This window comes from Amblyomma americanum, chromosome 4, assembly GCF_052857255.1.
Source record: "Amblyomma americanum isolate KBUSLIRL-KWMA chromosome 4, ASM5285725v1, whole genome shotgun sequence".
Lineage (NCBI taxonomy): Eukaryota > Metazoa > Arthropoda > Arachnida > Ixodida > Ixodidae > Amblyomma > Amblyomma americanum.
The window spans coordinates 56794860-56800328 of record NC_135500.1 but is presented as its reverse complement, the minus strand read 5'-3'; positions in this window follow the sequence as shown (position 1 = coordinate 56800328).

Genomic DNA, 5469 nt, shown 5'->3' with positions numbered 1-5469 from the left:
CCGCGCCAAATTTCAAGCTAAGCGCGGTAGGAGAATAATGGCGCTGAGTAAAAAAACCTACAATTGGTAAAAGCTGAGCAGAGCAAGCAGGACAGCAACTGAGGCATTGACTTCTGAAAATCCACTCCTGAGATTCACTACAGCTACACCATAATCAGAAAACATGCATAGTAAACCAGACACCAGCTCGACGAACTTGACCGAAGCAAGATGTAAACCGGAAGCTGTAGGCGCGGCGTTGCAAGACCTCGAGGCAGTTCCACATATCGTCTATTGCCCTCGGCCCTACGAAGATTGCAAAGATGCAACCAGAGCCCCACACGGCTTGGAAGAGAACCTCGTGGTCTTAAAGCTTATATCATGGAGCCGCTTTCACGGAAGTCAACATTGCAGATATATAGAAGGCAATGCTGGCTATCCTCCCTTGAAGAGGGGATTTCTGGAAGTATTTCGTACATCTCTTCGTAAACCCACCTCTGGCTAGCAAAAGGAGGCGCCCGACATACGCCACAAGGCAGCCGCCATTATGATTTCTGTGAAGCACAGCGAAAGACCCCCGGCTCGTCTAAACGGATTACGCAGTTCTAGAATAGGGTTGGCGCGTATAGGGTGTTGGGGATGGGGGTCCATCGCAGGCCACCGGTGGTGGGGATGCGCTTCAATCCTACCGGTGCCACCACAGTTGGAGACGGAGGGGCCCTTCAGTAGACTGACTCGTTCCACCACTAAGGGGTCGTCTCCGATTGACGTTGTTTGACTCCGTTAAGGAAGGAAACTGTACAGTGGGGTTTATTTACATTTATACAAGCATGAGAATAAAAAGTGGGGATCTCTTCAAATGGAGGATCTTAAGGGAGGATCATAATAGAGGATGGAGGAAGAATTTCACTGCACCCTCTGTCGAGTTTTATATCGTTCTTCGTCCCTAAATGCCCTAGGTTGGGGTCGCCCTCGCCGGGGTGGGAGTGGCCTGAAACTTTCATTCACGCGCACAAACTCGCACCACCGCTCATAGGGACACGCCCCCGTCACATGCCGAGCCCGGGAGGGAGGAGGATGCTGTCGGGTTCACGTCGACTGCGGAAGGTGATGTTATCTGGCCAGCCGAAGGCTCCCACGCGCTTCTGACACCTGTTCTTCCTTAGATGTGAGCCGACGCGTCAGGCGAGATCGCAAGGTCAGGAAGAGAAGCCGAAAGGGGTCGCTTCGTACTTTGCGATGCCTGCGAAGATTTCGGACGATGATCGCTAGCCCGCCGCTGCACTCGGCACGCAGTCTTCCACCGGAAACGAGGCCCCTTTATTCCCCCAACAGAGCCACGACAATTGGGGAAGATAACTGCCGCTCGCTCGCTGCGGCGGCGTCTTTCAGGCCTCCGCTCTCTCGAATCCCATAATCCAACTCTGCGACGCTCCGCGTGGTTCTTAACGGGGAGCGTGGGAACGATCACTATCGCGTGGCTTGGAGCCACCCCGAAGAAACATAGAGTTGGCTGCCAGCAGGCGAGACTTGCTGTCGACGTTGCTATTCCAGACAAGCTGTAACCGTCCGTAACAACGGGGACCCTGACCACACACAACCACACTTTATTCGTTCTTTCGCACTGATGGTTAACTGCCGCAGTGTAGAAGCTAAGAGCTGAACAACAATACGGGGATCCCGTGAGGAAGAGGGCTGTTTCCCAAAAAACAACGCACATATTTTACCTAGGCATAACATTTACACCAGACTTACGACGGAAAACCCACATTCAAAGTGTATCGAAAGCTTCTAAATCATTATCGTACCCGAGGCGCACTTTGCACACATCAACGCCTGATGTAAAGCCTCGCAAACAAAACGCTCGTTAGACCGGTAGCTGAATACGCCAAAGCAGCATGAGATCTTCACAACGGAACCAGTTAGTATCTCAAACTTGATAGGATATAGCACCTTGCTTCAAGGTTTATCTATAATAAATACCGCCGCTACCATTCAACAGACCTCTGTAAACAAGCTCAACTAGCGATGCTAAAACCAGAACTAGGTATGAAGGACTAAAAGCCCTTGATCTCATTATTAACAATTTTCTCAAAATAAACAAATAAGATTGCTTTCAAATCAAAAACAATGAAACGAAGTCATCACCATAGGGAGTTTGTTCCACTACCGTCCATACAGACGCAGCGTTTTACGGTTAGGTACTTCCGGCGAAGCAGCAAAGATTGAACTCACTTTAGACTCTGTTGTTTTGTCCACAGTATTAGCTGAATACCTTAGCCATTTAGATAGGTTCTTGTATGGTACTAGCTTAAAAAGGTAGGGTTATTTTGCGGTTATTGAAGCGAGCTGTTGACTTAGTTTTTGAGGTGATCCATTTTGTTTTGTTTATTTGTATGTTTACAGAATATTTTCTGTTAGCTGTTATATACTTTTTTAAAGGCTTGTCTGTTCTTGCAACACTAATTTTACTGCTGATCGTTTACTACCTTTATTTCTCTTGGCGCCAGCTCCATAAAGGCGCCAGCTCATAAAGCAACGCAATGGGATTATGAATGGTGCCACTAGCATTGGATCGCCTCGATAGATCCAGCCGCAGTTGTGATTGATGGGAAATAGAAAAGCGAATGCTGAAAGGTAAGCATACAATTCCCAGGACGCAAGGACTGGGGGTAGGAGTGCGACGAGTCTACAGAAGCTTCCGCGAGCTCACAGTCCAACAGTCCATCAGAAGTGTGTGTGTGTGTGTGTGTGTGTGTGTGTGTGTGTGTGTGTGTGTGTGTGTGTGTGTGTGTGTGTGTGTGTGTGTGTGTGTGTGTGTGTGTGTGTGTGTGTGTGTGTGTGTGTGTGTGTGTGTGTGTGTGTGTGTGTGTGTGTGTGTGTGTGTGTGTGTGTGTGTGTGTGTGTGTGTGTGTGTGTGTGTGTGTGTGTGTGTGTGTGTGTGTGTGTGTGTGTGTGTGTGTGTGTGTGTGTGTGTGTGTGTCCGTGCGTGCGTGCGTGCGTGCGTGTGCGTGTGCGTGTGTGCGTGTGTGTGTGTGTGTGTGTGTGTGTGTGTCGCACAAAACCACTGCTGCGCCAAGAGTGGTATGAAGACGCCCAGGGATATATGACTTAAATAGAGAACGACCGATTCTGCGTATATGAACATTAACCCATCAGCCATCGCGCCATTCCTTTGAGGAGGAGCGCGGCCCGCAGTACGGCCATAGAGAAAGATATTGGCAGGTAATTTCTCTATAGTACAGCGGCGACTGCCTTCACGGAATTAGCATGCAGATCAGAATGGGTGCGGCGGCCTCGTAGCAACGACTTACATAGAGCCATGCAGAGGTAGAACTACTAGCTGCGTGGCATCGGACTAACAGCACGCCGCAGTGCGCGGCGACTGCTTTCACAAAGTGAGCGGGCGGGCATATGCCTTCACGTACTCGAGCTGTCTTAAGAGTCCATGCCGACAACTTCACTCTGTGTACAATCAGAGTAAAACGATCTAGGAAGCCATTCAAGGAAAATTCCTTTATGAGTGATCCATAACTTGCAATGGTAATCACAGCAACAGGCGGCGCACTTTTCCGAATCGAGGAGTTTTTACAGCTTCATTGCTACCCAAAGCTCCGAACATGTCGTCCCAGCGAGCTTGACTTAACCTCCAGCAATAATTTTTCGCGCAATGCACACTGCAGCACGACATTAAAGCACAAAAGAAAAAGAAACACAACTACGTGATCCCACATTCCAACATAGTGACGGTATCCCAGACCATAGACGGCGCTGCGGATGCAAGAGGGGAGTGCACTGCTAAAATGATGTTATAAGTGATTTCGATTTATGTTCTGAGTTCTGACTGGACCACAAAAGTACTATCCCTGGAATCCCCAGATATCTTGCTCCTTCGCGGACTTGGAGAGCTGCTCCGGATCGCCGACTGGAATTCGCCATAAGGTTTTGCCTCATGGACCGCAATATATTTTATGCGTTGACTGCAAGAGGTATCCTCCCGCTGAAAAATATTTCCTTTCTCAAGAGGCGCATTGTTGTACGGGTGCCATCACTGATGCTGCAGCAGTAGACAGAAAAGGAAGAGGCTGCATGACGCATGGTTGGAACAGCGCTTTATCGACCCAGATACATCGCTAAAATCCAGTTAATGGTTAATCATGTCACGGCGTTAGCTCAGTCAGAAGCTGAGTGTGGGTTGTACAGTCGCGGTCATGGTAATACGGAGCACGTTTCAGCAGTTAAACTCTCTTCTCACCTTAACTAGCAATAATTAAGGGGAACATGATTCATGTTGCAGGAAGACGCCAGCTATGTAGTCGCGTATGTACAGAACAAACCTTCATATTTTCAACATCCAAAGCGTGAGAAAGGTTAAGTGCAGGAGCGTGCTCCGTATTATTTTCGCCGCCACTATAAGGGCTGGCATAGAGGTGAAGCCGTCACTAAAACACGTCACCACAGGTACACGGGCACTGTATCAAAGAGTCATGCGCCCTAGGGAAAGGAGACATTGCAGACTTTTATTTCAGTACAACAATTTCTCATATCGTCACCTCATGAAGCAAGGCCTATTGAACACCATTCTTAGTTCCATGGGAGAAGGAACCAGGAAAACAGCCAGGGCAGTGGCACCCTAGGTGTGGTTTATCTAAAGAGAAACACGAGATTTTTCCTTCGGTGTTTGTTGATGTTCGTGCTAACATTTAACCCGCACGATGACGCTATTGTGACAGCTCTAACGTTAGTCTGCAGATATTCCAACTGTTAACAGAGTTCATGAAAGATATAGGGTGCGTGTAAGCAGGCTAACACAGTTGCCGGTACAACTGAATTGTTCACGTGATGAAGCCTGCCAACAGTTACCAGTGCACTAGAGTTACCATTGACGTTACACCGTTCCATACTGTCGAGAATGAAGTAAATGCTGCATCGTCTGAGAGGAAAGACCAATTTTGTGACCATGTAAAACATGACATGCACTAATTACGACTAATTACGAGGCTTCCAGGTGACCCCCTACGGGAAGCAGTCCGGGTTTCCAAACCGATCTCTTGTAGGCCTCCGTCGGTCGGGCGGGTCTGACGAGCACGAACGCCATAGGCACTCCGAGGAGGGCATCCGAGCTCGCGAGAAGGGCATGCTCACGCATGAGCGTATGGCCCGCTCCCTCACGCTCGACCTGAGCGTGCTCCCCCCGTCTCGGCCTTCTTCGCCCGGTGCCGCAGACGAGTGCGCCGTCACCGACCGCTCGGCGCCAGTCAGGGACGGCCGCGAGTCCAGCACCGAGAATGAAGTCGATGACTCCGGCTGCTCGCGGGGTGGTGCGCTTGACGAAGACATCTCGACGCCGAAGCGATCGCTTCTAGTCTGCGTCCTATCGGCGGAGGCCAGCGTGTCTGCGCCACTACCTGCTCGGGTGGGGGTGCGACGGCCATGGCCACCCATGGTGGTGAATAGCGCCGAAAGCCGCTGCCTCCTGTTTTCCGTTGT